The sequence below is a fragment of the Neomonachus schauinslandi genome, chromosome 10 (genome assembly GCF_002201575.2).
Source record: "Neomonachus schauinslandi chromosome 10, ASM220157v2, whole genome shotgun sequence".
Classification (NCBI taxonomy): Eukaryota; Metazoa; Chordata; class Mammalia; order Carnivora; family Phocidae; genus Neomonachus; species Neomonachus schauinslandi.
Window position 1 is genome coordinate 96,316,249 of NC_058412.1, and position 17,140 is coordinate 96,333,388.

The window sequence follows — 17,140 nt, forward strand, 5'->3', positions numbered from 1 at the left end:
CTGTCCCTTCTAGATTCGTCCTCTATACTTTTATATTTCCTTTCATATTTTATTCTCTGGATTCTGAGTGATGCCCTGAATTAACCTTCCAAACTTCTAAATATATTCTTTCTAAAAATATCAACAACCACATGTTTAATCTCCAACAACAATTTATTGTTTTCTGCTCCATTTTCATAGCATCCTATTCCTGTTCTATGGATGAAATGTCAACTCTGAGTTCTCTCACAGTAATAGTTTGTTTTACCATCTCTTCAGTTTTTATAATAATCTTTTTTCTCCTATTAATAGCTCCTCTATTACTCTCCATCCTTCTCTTGCATGCTACAGGTTTTCTTTCAATGTCTATGTTTGGATTTTACTAATATTTTAAAATAAAAGAAAGGTGGCTGGTAACTCAGTGAATATATGTGAGATCCATTATCCACCAAACCCTGGAGTGAAAATAATACATACCTATGCTTGGGCCTCCCCTAGATGCCATAATAAGTATATATTTATTCTGAGACAGGAACACCTGTCCCAGATCTCCTAGTTATCTTTACATTTACTATACAATTCCTTTTGAGGGAAACCTGATTATATGCCTGAGGTGAGTGAGGGTAAACACTGGGATGACTGAACTCTGAAAAGGTGGGAGAGAACGAGGGGAGTGAAGGTGGATTATTTGTGATGCAATTGTTAATTACTTCTCTTGTTTTTATCCCCACTTCTCACCCTCACATTCTCTGGTGCCCACCATCTCTGAATGTAGAACCTAGCTAGGGTTCTTCTGAGCAACCTCTCTCCACTTATTCTGGCTGTGATTTTGTCCACTCAGTTTTCTCCTCCATCTTCTAGCCAACATATGGAAATTTACATCATTCATCAACTGCTAGCCAGACTTGTATTCTCTTTTATACATGCAGTGGGCATCTCAGATTGAGGAAAGACACAAGAGAGTGCTCAGTCTTCTGTGCTCAAATGGAAACCCTTATACATTGAATTGAAAGTGTCCTGATTCCAGGAAGCTGCTCCTCCTCCAGCTTCCACACTGCCCTACACAGGACTGGAGGGAATGCCCACAGGTCTGTGTACTCCTAGTTAAGAGCATCTGTGTTAGAGTGCCTTAATCAAGTGTCCACAAAATGTGGTAGCTTAACAACATAAGAGTTTATTTCTTTGGGGCGCCCGGGTGGCTCAGTCATTAAGCATCTGCCTTCGGCTCAGGTCATGATCCCAGGGTCCTGGGATCGAGTCTCGCTTCGGGCTCCCTGCTCTGCGGGAAGCCTGCTTCTCCCTCTCCCACTCCCCCTGTTTGTATTCCTTCTCTTGCTGTGTCTCTCTCTGTCAAATAAATAAATAAAATCTTTAAAAAAAAAAAAAAGAGTTTATTTCTTTTACACGTAAACATCCAGATAAGGGATTCAGAGCTTGTAGTGTATCCCATAATGTCAGAAATCTGGGCCATCCTCAAGTTGCAGTTTTTAGATTGTGGTCCAAGATGCATCTCTAGGTTATGGTATCTCATCCATATTTTTGCCAAAAGGAAAGGAGAAAGGGGAAATGGGATGGAGGATGGAGGGCATGGCCCTTACATTTTAAAAGCAAGACTAAAAAGCTGCACACATCAAATTACTCACATCCTATTGTCTAGGACTTAGTCGTTTAGGCCACACCTAATTGCAAGGGGGCCTGGGAAGTAAGATTCACTGGGTAGTCACGTTTCTAATTTATCCAAATAAAAATTCTATTACTGTGTAAGAAAGTGAATAGACATTAGCCACACCACACCATCATTCCTTCATCCTCTAGACTCTGCTACTACCTTTCCACCAATCTTGGCATTGTCCACAGCACGGTTCAAGGAGTGCAGTCTCCAGAAAACCACTTTCCTCCTCCCCCACGCCCAACAAAAGTAGGTGCTTTACTACCACAAAGTTGTGTAGATTTCAGCCCAAGGAAAAGCTACATTTGAATTGATCATTTCTTTCCTCCTAAGTGACCAAACGTAACTGAGACCAAACATAATAATCATATTCATAAATGAAAATGGGCTTAACTCCCAATTAAAATATTTCAGATGAACTATCAAAAAGCAACAATCCCATAATATGTTTAAGAGACACCCTTGGAGTGTCTGTATGGCACAGTTGGCTGAGCACCCAACTCTTGGTTTCTGCTTAGGTGTGATCTTAGGGTCGTGAGATTGAGCCCCATGTGGGGATCTGCACTCAGCATGGAGTCTGATTTAGACTCCCTCTCCCTCTCTCTCTACCCCTCCCCTCTACTCTCACTCTCTCTCTCTCTCTCTCTAAAATAAATAAATAAATAAATCTTAAAAAAAAAAAAAAGACACACACTTAAAATACAAAGATTCCAAAAGATTCGAAGTAAAATGATAGGCAGATACACCAAGCAAGGAGAAATAAGAAAGAAGGGGATATGAGTGATATCTGATAAAGTAAAATTAAGACCCAAAAACTTCTATGAAAGATATTTCTGGAGGTTACAAATCATGACAGAATACATAAGAGTTATTAATATCTATGCCCCAAAACACCCCATAAGTATCATAAAGGAGAAACTATCAGAGATAAAAGTAAAACTACACAGAAACCTAGGATAATAGGAATGTTAAACAACCTCTCTCTTAATGAGACTGAGCAGGAGAACCAATAAAACTTTAGATGGATCTAGAAGTTCTAAACATCATCTCATCAGTAAGGTAGAAGTGACAGGCATATATTGAACTCTGAACTCCATAATAGAGAATACACCTTTTCAAATGTCATGGAAGGCATAAAATTTTACCATCTCTTGAATCACAAGAGAATCTTTAATAAATTCTCCCATACAGAGATAATATAAACAGTGATCTCTGACCGCAATGAAATAAAACTGGAAATTAATAACAAGCCAAAAAAACTCATTCTAACTGAAAAGTTAAAAAAGTTACGCAATGCTTGGGTCAAAGCTGAAGTAATGAGAGAAACTGCAAAGTTTCTCAAATATAAGAATAATTTCTAATGACATATCAGAACCTATACAATATAGCTAAAGCAGCTATCAGAAAAAAAAATTTATTAAATACATTCAAAAATATGAAAAAAAGTAAAATAAATTAACTAAACACCCAACACAAAAACCTAGGAAGGGTAAACTAAAGAAGCAGAGGAAATAATTAATAGTTATATAATTATCAAATTAATTAAAAATAAGCAGTAATAAAGATTTTGAATGGGAGGGGTTTGATTTATGAGTTCTTTCTCTAACACTTTAAAAATTATTTTGTTTTAAGAAAACATAAAGAAGGGCTCCTGGGTGGCTCAGTCAGTTAAGCAGCTGACTCTTGATTTCGGCTCAGGTCATGATCTCAGGGTCTTGAGATGGAGCCCCTCGTCAGGCTCTGAGCTCAGTGGGGAGCCTGCTTCTCCCTCTCCCTCCCCTCCCCCACCTGCTCATGCTCTCTCTCTCTCTCTCTCAAATAAATAAATAAATAAAATCTTTTTTAAAAAAAAAAGATGTGTAAAGATACACAGAAGTAAAAAGAACGATGAACTCTCTTTCAATTATCTACATCTGACTATTCTTGTTTCATTCATACCTCTACCAAATTTTTCCTTCCCATCCTCTCATCAATTATTTTGAAGCCAATCCCACCTCACACAGAATGAAATCCAGAATTCTTACCATGGTCTACAAGACCCTACATGATCCAGTTCCTGGTTAATAACACATCTCCTTGCCTCTGACTCTCTACTGTCTGCCTTCCTGACCCTCCACTCCAGCCACAGGCAGCAGGAGTGCTCCTCCACATTTGCCCTTGCTTTGTCTTCTACCTTGAAGGCTCTGTATGCAGATAATTGTGTGACTGATTCCAATGCTTTTGTTCAAATAACTGTGAAGCTTTTCAGAGACTATTTCTCTGACTACTCACAGGCATTTTCTACTATTTCCTTGTCCTACCTTTTTTCCCCCCTTCAAATGCTTACTGCTGCCTGACTTGAAATCAAAGATTTTATACTTCTTTATTATCTGTCTCTCCTCATTAGAATGGAAGCTTCATGAGGACAAAGGCTCCCTCTTCTTTGTTGCTATATCCCTGGAGTCTGGACAGTGTTTAGTATGTAATAGGTTCTCAGTAAATATATTCTGAATTTGTCTAATAAGTATTTATTTTTGAAAGATTTTCAAATAAGACCTGGCTATTTAGTTGACAGGTGTACCTATTACACAAACATCTCCATTAACTCAGGCTTTAGCAATAACTGTAGCAAAAATTTTATAAACTAATGAAAGGAACGAATTATCATACCCCAGTTTCTCAGCAGAAACACCATTAGAGAACAAAATAATTTAGGAGGCATAAGGATCCACTTCAAGATAGCACAAAGGGGATTGTGGGAATGAAAATAATAAAGTTGCTAAAATCATGTCAAAAGTGCTAGAAAATATAAAATAAGATTTTAATATAATCTTTAATAACTAACTTTTAAAAAAATCTTCTACACATGCAATGAAAGTTGAAACAATGCATAAATGCTATTGCTTTTTTCCTGAAGACCTGCTGTTACATGTTAGTAAAAGAGCGAGCAAGTGCCTGGGAGCATCCAAGCACAGTGTGGTAGAGGGTCTAGTATGCACCTTTGCAGCTGGAGACAGATGGTGGCTGCAAAAGTATCTCTCTCCCAGCAGATTCTGTTCTTCTCCTTAATTTTCATTTCTTTTTTTTAATGATTTTATTTATTTGAGAGAGAGAGCGAAAGAGTGCATGAGCAGGTGGGGGGGGGGCAGAAGGAGAGGGAAAAGCAGACTCCCCCCTAAGCGGGGAGTTCAAAGTGGGGCTCCATCTCAGGACACTGAGAACATGACCTGAGCCAAAGGCAGACGCCTAGCCAACTGAGCCACCCAGGCACCTTAACTTTCATTTCTGATGCCCAAAATGATGCTAAAATTAGTTTTTTGTTCAAGATGAATGACAATGAAGATTAAGGCAAAACTTTAAATTGTACCTTGTAAGAAAATGTGTTTATATATTTCATTGTGTAGTTTAAAAGTAATCAAAGAATTAAAAGCCAAAAGAGAACCCGCAGATATCAATGTGTTTACTAAGTTTTCACTAACCCATGTTTGGGGGAATGTTTAGAAGAGAAGGTTTCTCCACCCCTGTCTGAGTGCTACATACTGTCTTCCCACCACCCACAATCTTTCTCCAGTTCCTTTATCCTGCTCCAATCAGTCCAGGAAAAAGCAACAGATCTGGAGCACATCCAAATATACAATTGGGAAATCAACAAGGCAACAGAGTGTGCGAATGTATAACATTCTCCACATAGGCTGCGAACCCCCTACTCTAGCCATTTTTTTCTCCACCAACTGTTCTAGACCAATGCTGCCCAACAGAACTTCATGCAATGCAGGAAATAATTCTATGTTTGTGCTGGTCAATGAAATAACACTAACATCATGTGGCTATTAAGCATCCACAATGTAATCAGTGCAACTGAAGAGCTGAACTTGCTAAATTGTACTTAATTTTAATTAATTTACATTTAAGTAGCTGCATGTTACTAATGGCTACCATATTGAACAGCATAGTCCCCAGGTAAGGATGAGATGATGGCCACCCCATAAGGCTGGCTTAGCCACCTCTTGTAGTGGTTCTTTGGGATGTGTCTGGTGGCTCTTGTTAAATGATCCTCAGATATAAGGCTGTTTCTGGTTTTGCTTAATTCAGAGACAAAAAACAAAAACAAAAAAACAAAAAAGCTACATCTCCTTCTTAACATCCTGATATCCAACAGATGAAATGCTCATTCTTCAACCTCAGACAATTCTCAACTTGGATGTTGACCTTCTTCCCACTCACTTACTCACAAACCTCCCTATTGAGTTACCTTCACCATACTAAATGCTCCACTATCATTCATCTTTTAAAACATTTTCTGTTGACCTCATATTTTCCTCTAAGTCCCATTTCTCTGTTCCCTTTTATAGTAAACTACTCCCAAAGAGTGGCCTATGTCTCTCCATTTCCTCAGCTTCCATATGTCCTATAACCCATACTTACTAGGCTTTTACCCCCAGAATTCCACTAACGCCTCCATGTTACCAAACCCAGTGATCAATTCTCACCTCTCATCATCCTCATAGCAGTCTTTGACACAGTTGATCACATTTTTCTTCTTGAACTACATTTTCTTTTGTTTCTTGTTCACTAACCATTCATTGAACAAATATTTATTGACTGTTACTTGAGACAGAATCCCTCTGAATATATATTAGCACTCCTCTTTTCTCAGCTGCATTAATAGACAAAATCGTACAAAATAATCATTATAACACTGTATCATTAAGTTTGTAATATTTTATAGATGAATACTTATAATAATAACAGCACAAAAGAAAGCAAGGAGATATAGAGCTATTTAGGGGAAACATTCTATATGTTATACTAACCTAAGTTAATATAAATCTGAATTATTCTGATAAGTTAAAATGTACATGGTAAATGATAGAACAATTACTAAGAAAATTACTGAAATATAATAGTGAAAAATTCTTGGAGAAATTAGGATGTTACGCTAGAAAGTATTTGCTTAATGCAAAAGAAAGCAGTAAAGAAGAAATAGAAGAACAAAAAAGACATGAGTAATACAGAAAACAAAAAGTAAAATGGCAGACATAAATCCAAATGTATCAATAATAATATTAATTGTGAATGAATTAAACAATCCAATAAAAAAAGAAACAGAGACTAGCAGAATGAATAAAAAGACATGACCTAACTATGTGTTGTCTATAGGAGACATACTGTATTTTTTTATTGAAGCATAATTAACATACAGTGTTATATTAGTTTCAGTGTCAGGAGACCTGCTTTAGAGTCAAAGATACAAATAGGTTGAAAGTAAAAGGATGGAAAAAAATATAAGCAAATAACAGCCATCAGAGACATGGGATGGCTACACTAATATAAGATAAAAGAGACCTTAAAAGAAAAATATGTTACCACACATATATAGGGACATTTTATATTTATAAAAGGGTCAATCCATAAAGAAGTTACAATAATTACAAACACACATGCACCTAACAACAGAGCTTCAAAATATGTGAAACAAAGGCTGACAAAATTGAGGGGAGAAATAGGAAATTCAACAGTCATAATTGGATGCTTCATGCCCCATTTTCAATAATGGACAGAACAACCAGACAGAAAATAAACAGGAAATATAAGACTTACCCAACACTTTTAACAACCTAGACCTAACTGACAACCCCAAAACATAAGAACAATAAATTCTTCTCAAGCAATGAAACATTCTCCAGGAAAGACCACAAGTTAGTCCATAAAACAAGCTTCAGTAAATTTAAAAGAATTGATATCATACAAATTATGTTCTTTGATCACAATGGATTGAAATTGGAAATTAGTAGCAGAAAGGAACCTGAGAAATTGACAAATACAGAGAAATTAAACAATGCATTCCTAAATAATCCATGAGTAAAAAAAGAAATCACAAGGGAAATTAGAAAATGTTTTGAGATGAATGAAAATGAAGGCATAACACAGCATAAGGGATGCAGTTAAGCAGTTTTTACAGGGAAATTTATAACTGTAAAAGCCTACCTCAAGAAAGAAGAAATACCTCAAATTAACATTCTACCTTAAAAACTAGAAAGGGAAGAGCAAACTAAATTCAAAGAAAGCAGAAGGAAGGAAATAAGGAAGATTAGATGAAGGTGAATGACATAGAGAATAGAAAAACTCTAGAGTGAAACAATGAAACCAAAAATTGATTCTTTGAAAAAGATCAAGAGAATTAACAAACCTTTGGTTATACTGACAGAGAGAGAGAGAGAGAGAGAGAAAGAGAGGAGATTCAAACTACTAAAATCTTAAAAGAAAGTGGGGATGTTATGACCAGCCTGAGAGTAATAAAGAGAATTATTAGAGAAAACTATAAACAATTCTGTGCCAACAAATTAAGTAACCTAAATGAAATGGATAAATTCCAAGAAACCCACACTACCAAAACTAACTGAAGAAGGCATGTAAAATCCAAATAGACCGACAACTGGTATGGAGATTGAATCATTTAACAAAACAAAATTTCCAACAAAGAAAATCTCAGGACCAGATGGCTACATTGGTGAATGCTACTAAATATTTAAAGAAGAATGAACATCAGTTTTTCTCACAATCTTCTAAAAAATGTAAGAGGAAGAAATAATTCCTAATTCAGTCTATGAAACCAGTATTATTCTGACACCAAAGAAAAAGTCACCACAAATAAAGAAAACTACACACTAATATCCTTTATAAATATAGATGCAAAATTCCTTAACAAAATGCTAGCAAACTGAATTCAGCAGCATATGAAGATAATTATACACCATGCCCAACTGGAATTACTCCAGGAATGCAAGAGTGATTCAACATAACAAAAATCTATCAATGAAATACACCATATTCATAGAATGAAGGAAAATATCACATGATCATCCCAGTTGAGGCAGAAAAAAAACATTTGGCAGAATACCATACTCTCTCATTATAAAAACAGTCAACAAATTAGGAATAGAAAGGAACCTCTTCAACTAATAAAGAGCATCAGTGAAAAACCCACAGCTAACATCATGCTTAATGGTGAGGAAAACTGAATGCTTTCCTTGCAAGATCAGGAAAAAGACAAAAATGTCTACTCTCCCCACTTCTATTCATTGTACTGGAAGTTCTAGCCAGGGCCAAGTAGGCAAGAAAAAAACAGGGTAGAAAGGAAAAAATAAAACTCTTCTCACAGAGGACATGATATTACATATAGAAACACTTTTTTAAAAATTCATGAACAAAGTGTTCAAGTTAGTATGAGCTTGGCAAAGTTGCAGGATACAAGATCAATTTCTTTATATACTTTCAATGAACAAATCAAAATAAAATTATGAAAATAATTCCATTTATAATAGCATCAAAAAGAATAAAATATTTAGGAATAAATAAGGAATTGCAAAACCTTCACAAATTACAAAATATTGTTTAAAGATTTTTTTTAAAGATTTTATTTATTTATTTGACAGAGAGAGAGAGTGAAAGCAGGAACACAAGCAGGGGGAGTGGGAGAAGAAGAAGCAGGCTCCCTGCTAAGCAGGGAGCCCGATGCAGGGCTTGATCCCAGGACCCTAGGATCATGACCTGAGCCGAAGGCAGACACTTAACGACTGAGCCACCCAGGCACCCCTTGTTTAAAGATTTTAAAGAAGATGTACATAAAGGGGAAAAAAACTCATGGTCATGGATTGGAAGATTTAATATTCTTAGGACAGCAACTCTACCAAAACTGATCTACATATTTGATTCCTATCAAAATTCCAACTGCATTTTTTAAACAGATTTTATTTTTTATTTGTCAGAGAAAGAGCAGTCACAAGCAGGGGGAGCACCAGGCGGAGGGAGAAGCAGGCTCCCCACTGAGCAAGGAGCCCAACGTGGGACTCGATCTCAGGACCCGGGGATCAGACCCGAGCCAAAGGCAGACGCTTAACCACCTGAGTCACCCAGGTGTCCCTCCAACTGCATTTTTGACAGAAATAGACAAGATCCTAAATTTTTTATGAAATTGTAGGGTAATCCAAATAGCTAAAATCATCTTGAAAAAGGAAAACAAAGTTAGACGACTCACACTTCCGGATTTCAAAACTTACTATAAAGATACAGTGATCAGGGCACCTGGGTGGCTCAGATGGTTAAGCGTCTGCCTTCGGCTCAGGTCATGATCCCAGGGTCCTGGGATCGAGTCCCACATCGGGCTCCCTGCTCCTTGGGAGCCTGCTTCTCTCTCTCTCTCTGTCTCTCATGAATAAATAAAAAATAAAATCTTTAAAAAAAAAAAAGATACAGTGATCAAAACTGTATTAGTGGCATAAAGGTAGACATAGATCAATGGAATAAAACTGAGAGTCCAGAAATAAACTCAAACATCTATAGCCAATTGAATTACAGCAAAGGTGCCAAGATCTTTCAGTGGTGAAAGAATATTCTTTTCTTTTTTTTTTTTTAAGATTTTATTTATTTATTTTACAGAGACAGAGAGACAGTGAAAGAGGGAATACAAGCAGGGAGAGTGGAAGAGAGAGAAGCAGGCTTCCCACTGAGCAGGGAGCCTGATGTGGTGCTTGATCCCAGGACCCTGGGATCATGACCCCAGCCGAAGGCAGACACTTAACAACTGAGCCACCCAGGTGCCCCAAGAATATTATTTTCAACAAATAATCCTGGGACAAGCGAATACCTACATGCAAAAGAATGAATTTGGACCCCTACCTCACACCATATACAAAAATTAACTAAAATAGATCAAAGATCCAAATATAAGAGATAAAACTCTTAAAAGGAAATTATGTCGGGAGAGGGCCTATAGATGGTGTATTAAATGAAAAATATGCAGATCATGACCTGCTGAATGGGGAGGCACAAGCTATCAACACAAGGTCAGCCAGTAGCTTCCTCAGCATCTGAGTTTCCACTTTGGGGAAGTGAAAACCCATGGGTCTTTTTGATTGAAGGCAGTTTCAATACACTCAAACGAAGAAAGTAAAGTCACAACATTAATTACTTACATGTCCCAGAAGCAGGGCCAGGAGTGTGCAATGAGCTGGGGAAGGGCAGTCCTCCATCCAAGGTCAGGAGTGAGCAGGAGATAAAGAACAGTGTAGCAAGCACTTATTACTTACAAGGTGGTTGGGGCAGAAGTCACTAACCTTTTGCAGGCTCAACTCTTAAGTGGTTGTTTTAAAAGGTGCCCCAGGAAAACAAAGTGGGAACTTGGGGGCGCAAATCCTAAACTCAGGTCCTGATCTAAATGTCCATACTTTGCGTGTGAGCAAGGTTGTCATACTATAAAATACCTATGCAGCAACCCAAACTAGCTGTTTGTTTGTTTTGTTTTGTTTTGTTTTGTTTTATCAGAGACATAGATCTAAATCTCCATGATCTTGTATTAGGTCACGGTTTCTTAAGTAAGACACCAAAGCACAAACAATAACATAGAAAAGAGATAAATTTGACTCATTAAAATGGAAAACTTTGGTGCCTCAAAGGACACTACTAATAAATTTTAAAGACAACCCATCTAATGGGAGAAAATAATTGCAAATCATGTATCTGCTAAGAGTCCAGAAGCCAGAATATAGGGGGAAAAATCCTACAAAACCATAAACCGCTCAATTGAAAGCTGAGCACAACCCTTGAATATTTCTCTGGAGAAGACAGACAAATGGCAAATAAGCACATGAAAAGATGCTCAGTGTTGTTAGTTATAAGGGAAATGCAAACCAAACCACAATGAAATCCCACTTCATATATATGAGGATGGCTCTAATACAATAATAATAATAATAATAAGTGTTGGAAAGAATGTGGAGAAATTGGAACACTAATACATTGCTGGTCAGAAAGTAAAATGGTACAGCCCTGTGAAGAACATTTTGGCTGTTGTCAAAAAGCTAAACATAGTATGATTATAAGACCTATGTAGGTACCCAAGAGAAATGAAAGCATATGTCCACACAAAAACTTGTATGTGAATATTTATATAAGCCCCAAAGTGGAAACAAATTAAATGTCCATTAACCAATCAACAGATAAATAAAATGTTGTAATAGAATACTACACAACACAAAAAAAGACATAAAATACTAATGTATGCTAAAGCATGGACAAACCCTGAAAATATCATGCTAAGTGAAAAATCCAGACAACAAAAAGCCACATATTTCATAATATCACTGATAGAAAATGTCCAGAATAGGCAAACCCATAAAGACAGAAAGTAGAGTCATGTTTGCCAAAAGCTGGGGGCAGGGCAGAATGGGGAACTACAGAATGGGGTACAGGGATTCTTTTTGGGTGATACACTCCAAAATTAGATCATAATTACAATTGCACAACATTGTGAATGTGCTAAATGCCTCTAAATTATACACTTCAAAATGGTTAAGATGGTGAATTTTAGGTTACATGCATTTTTCTTTCCATTAAGAAAGAAGCGGAGAAAAATGAATATGGCAGAGAGGAGAAAACAATTAAGAAGACCAGTGCACGGACCCATGTCCACAGCTGCAGCAAGACTGGCTGGACCATGGAGGCGTGGCGTGGCACATCGCATGCACCTGTGGCGGGAATCTTTATTCTGAGTGGTCTATGCGCTGCTCAAATTCAGGAACTTGCTCCGAAAGGAAGAAGGAGAAAACAGATTTGGGGAATCCATTGGTGGTCTTTGCCAAGTATCCCTTGACTTTTATCTTGAATTGTTTCTCAACAAAGCCACCAACAGGGAAAGTAAAACCAGGACCATTTAAAGGTCAGGGCCAGAACCACAGGCAGTATTTCTGCCAATCATCCCCACAGAGTCAGGCCTCATGCCAGATTGAGGCTTTCTGAAGACCCAGAGCTGTGCCTTCTTGTACTCACTTGGATCAGCTAATGTGTTGGTAGACTCTGTGCCTTCAGGTACGTTCTCTGTCATGAGTGATATCTGAGCCACTCTTGTTAGCAGTAGACTCCAAGGCAGGGAAGGAGAACTAGCAATTGCTGCCTAGCAAACCACTCCTAAACTTAGTGTTTTAAAATAAACACTCCTAAACTTAGTGTTTTTGCCAGTGAACCTGCAGTTTGGGATGTTCTGCGTAGGGACAGCTCATGTCCGCACCACATGGCTCCACCAGAGCCGCTCAAAGGCTCACGGCTGGCATCCTCTGAAGCCTCCCTCCCCCCCATGTCTGCTGCTAATGATACTGATGTTAGCTGGTCAGTGCTGACGGTCGGCTAGGTTTGCGACCAGAACATCGATGGTGGCTTTCCCATGTGGCTGGTGGCACGATCCCCAGCTCAAGGATCCTGTGAGGGCCAAGCGACAGTTGCATTGCCCTTTATGACTTACCCCTCCCTCATGGTCACAAGCCCAGCAGGTGCAGAGTTGGGGAGAGAGACCCCCCACACACACACCTCTTGATGGGAGAGGACCTATGTCCATTATAAGAAGAACATGTTGAGCGGACCATCTTTGGAAATTATAATCTGCCACAGCAGGCATGAGATCAGACAGTGTTCCGACCAACTACCCATATCGTGTGTGTGTGTGTGTGTGTGTGTGTGTTGTGTTGTGTTTCTTCTTTAACCAACTCATATCCGTGTGCTCCCGGCTGCCTACAGTCTGACCTTGGCAAAAGCCCCTTATCTCTCCATAGCCCAGGCTATGGGACACCTTGAGAGGTGCCAAACTTTATTTAGTACTTTATAATGAAATCCACAGAGCTCTGAGTGCTATAAATCATGTTCCGAGAGCTTCGGCTTTGTGCTTAATGGCAAAGCTAAGACGAAATGCCTTCCTCTTGGGTTTCCAGCAAGTTATTAACTTGGGTTAGAAATATTACCACTCAGGGCGCCTGGGTGGCTCAGTTGGTTGAGCGACTGCCTTCGGCTCAGGTCATGATCCTGGAGTCCCTGGATCGAGTCCCGCATCGGGCTCCCTGCTCAGCGGGGAGTCTGCTTCTCCTTCTGACCCTCCCCCCTCTCATGCTCTCTATCTCATTCTCTCTCTCTCAAATAAATAAATAAATAAAATCTTAAAAAAAAAAAAGAAATATTACCACTCAGCAGTTTCCAAAGTTTTCTCTCTAATAACCCTTTGATCCTCTGAGTACATGTTATGGATCTCTCTCTCTCTTTTTTTTTTTCCAAAATGAAGAAATTCAAATTATCCTTCTCAGACTACCCTGAAGTAAGATTCTGCTCTTTATGGTTCTCTCCTCTAATCAAGCCAAGCTTCTCAGTCTCTCATTCGTTTAGACCACATGCCCAAGTTGTTACTCGGATAACTGAGCGTGGGCCTCACGCATGACATGGTCCTGGCAATAGCAAGCTTATCAGTTAGGAATTCATTGAGCTGCAATAACCCAACTCTCAGCAGCTTAAATGGTGATTTTTTTAAAAAAGATTTTATTTATTTATTTGACAGAGAGAGACACACCAAGAGAGGGAACACAAGCAGAGGGAGTGGGAGAGGGAGAAGCAGGCTTCCCACCAAGCAGGGAGCCTGATGCGGGGCTCAATCCCAGGACTCTGGGAACATGACCTGAGCCAAAGGCAGACGCTTAACAACTGAGCCCCCCAGGCGCCCCTTAAATGGTGATTTATCTGTCTCACATAAAAAGTGCATAGATGGCACCTACTTGCAGTAGTGATAGACTAGCTTACTGAACAACATTACTCTTACCAAGAGCAGCCAGAAAAGCTGGACAAATATATGAAATATGTTTGAGCCATCAGAGAGCTTCTGAGGTGGTGAGAAGTGGAAGAGGCAGATCTCAGGGAGAAGGGAAATGCAGAGAGCCGAGTCCCACTGGATTAATACAACTGAGATTGCATGGGCACCAGCCCATCAGAATGGACCAGAATCCTGAGGATAAATGCTGTTCTGGGCATTAATTAACCTTGTAACTGTGGGAGGTCCTGGTGATCCCAGAGGAGGAGCTTGTGAGATAGGGGTGTCCGTGAAGGGACATTGTGACTATTTACCAACCAATAAAGCAGTTTTTCAAAAATGTAACTAGAACCAATGAATCTTGGAGAAGTTAACTAACTGCCTGCCATAAATCTCGGACAGGCAAAACCATCTTTCAAAGCTAGGCATATTGAAGTGTCATTTTTATACCACGTAGTGAATGCACTGGATTTCTGAGAGGGTTTGATTAGATCGAGTGATGAGCAAAGGTGCTGTGGTTGCTATGGGAGAGCATGGCCAAGGCTTGGGAGAGCACCATACGGCATCCCCACTTCTTCATTCATCTGATTATGAAATAAGGATGCATGGCCTGGAGCCTGGAAATCTCCTGCATGTGGGGCTTTAGGAAAATTGGGGAGCTTCCCAAACCTGGGTGTTCTCCCCAGCAACCTGCCAGACTCTGTAATCCCTCCCTGTGGCAGAAGGGCACTGTACTAATTATGCCTATGCAAGGTCAGGTATCTGGCCCATAACACGTTCAAGAATAGCTACTCTAGGGACGCCTGGGTAGCTCTGTCTTTTGAGCGTCCAACTCCTGATTTGGGCTCACGTCATGATCTCAGGGTCGTGAGATTGAGCCCCGTGTCAGCATGGAGCCCACTTCAGGTTCTCTCTGCCCCTCTCCCACTGTCCCTCTCCCCACTGCTCACACTCTCTCACTCTCACTCTCTAAAATTAAAAATTAAAAAATAGCTACTCTAGTCCCCAATCTACCTGTCCCTTTGGGAAATGGGACCCTGGGCCTAGCAATCTGGACAGAGCATGTGGGGAGCTGGTTCCATGAAGGAGCAGAGCACTTGGTTGGGTCATGCTGGAAAGGGGGAGGATGGCACCCCCACGTACTTTGTAATTTTCCTCCTGTTTAAATTTGAGGCCGCACTGAGGATCAGTGCTGCACTTCTTCAATTACACATTTGTTTCAGAGAATAATTGTGTCTAAAACCATGAACTTTTGATACTTTGAAAGCAGAAACAAATACCCACTTAGAACCAGTCTCCCTTAAAAAAAAAGAAAGAAAAAAAAAGCCTGTTTCCAACTGTTTTTATCTTTCCCATTTTGGCTTGACCTTTAAGTAAAGACCTTTCTTAACCTGGCAGCCATTTTACTCAGCTTCCGACTTGAGGAAATGTTCCCTGCCGGTTGAGGACCGAGGCGTTCAGCAAATGTTTGCCTAACCTTTGCTTCGAGCATAATCTTACCTTTTAATAAAATACACCAGAAAGGCTGCACTACAAGTTTTTCAGAGCTCTGAGTCGTGTTCCTACCAGGAAGTGGAAGAATTTAAGAACTGTTTTGTTTGAATAGTTAAGTCCTAGCATGATGAATCCCAAAGCGAGGAGGGGTGGCTGGGAATGGCATAAGCAGCTTTGAATATGAACTAGAGGCAAGTAACAGTCCGTCCTTCCGCAGGGAGGTGAGCTTGCGGGGAGTTCTGAGCATGGGCAGCCTGGAATGTTTGCCACAGGGACGTGGGAACAGCCAGGGATAAACCTGAGAGGCAGCAAAGGAGATCTGTTTTTGTTTGTTTGTTTTAATTTATTTGGCAGTGAGAGAGAGAGAGCACAAGTAGGGGGAGCAGGAGAGCAGGGGGAGCAGGAGAGGGAGAAGCAGGCTCCCTGCTGAGCAGGGAGCCCAATGCGGGGCTCGATCCCAGGACCCTGGGATCATGACCTGAGCTGAAGGCAGATGCTTAACTGACTGAGCCACCCAGAAGCCCAGAAGGAAATCTTTTTTTTTTTAAAGATTTTATTTATTTATTTGAGAGAGAGAGCACATGAGAGGGGGGAGGGTCAGAGGGAGAAGCAGACTCCCCGCCGAGCAGGGATCCCGATGCGGGACTCGATCCCGGGACTCCAGGATCATGACCTGAGCTGAAGGCAGTGGCTTAACTGACTGAGCCACCCAGGCGCCCAGAAGGGAATCTTTTCGTTTGGGCTTTTCTTTTTCTTCTCAGTGGTGGGCTGGGCTGGGAACCTGAGGGAAATCTCAAACTTTGTTTCACTGTGCCTCCCACCATCTCCTCCCCAGTGAGGAAGGAATTACAAATCGTATGGGTCAGACTCCGGGACACTCAGTGAGCCACGTTCTGAGAGTGGATGGGGACCACTGGGCTTGGACATACAGCCCTGCTCTGTCCCCTGCTCACCTCTGCATGCCAGGCCTTCTTCCCACCTGGTGCTCTGCATCCAGCTTCCCTACACGGGGCCTGCCTGCTCAGGACAGGACCGGACATATGTTTTGTCTTGGTTTAGCAACAGGCCTGAAACAAAGATACTCGCGGAAGTAATTCCTTGGGGAGATGATTCCAGAGTTCAGAGTGGGGGCCTGGGAAAGTGAGGTGAGGAAGACAAGACACGCACAGAGGGGATTCTATCAAGAACGTCACCCCTGTGGGCACGTGGAACTCAGGCTCACTTGGCATGTCTGGGAGACAGTGTACTGTAAGCACCTAAGAGTTAACCCCTCCAAGGATGGGGTGCTGATATATTATACACCAACCCCCATCAGTCATTGGCTACGGGCTCCTGCCAGGAGGTGTTAATCACCTGGCACTTCCAGACTGCCTTGAAAGGGGAGAGCAGAGATGCCTGGG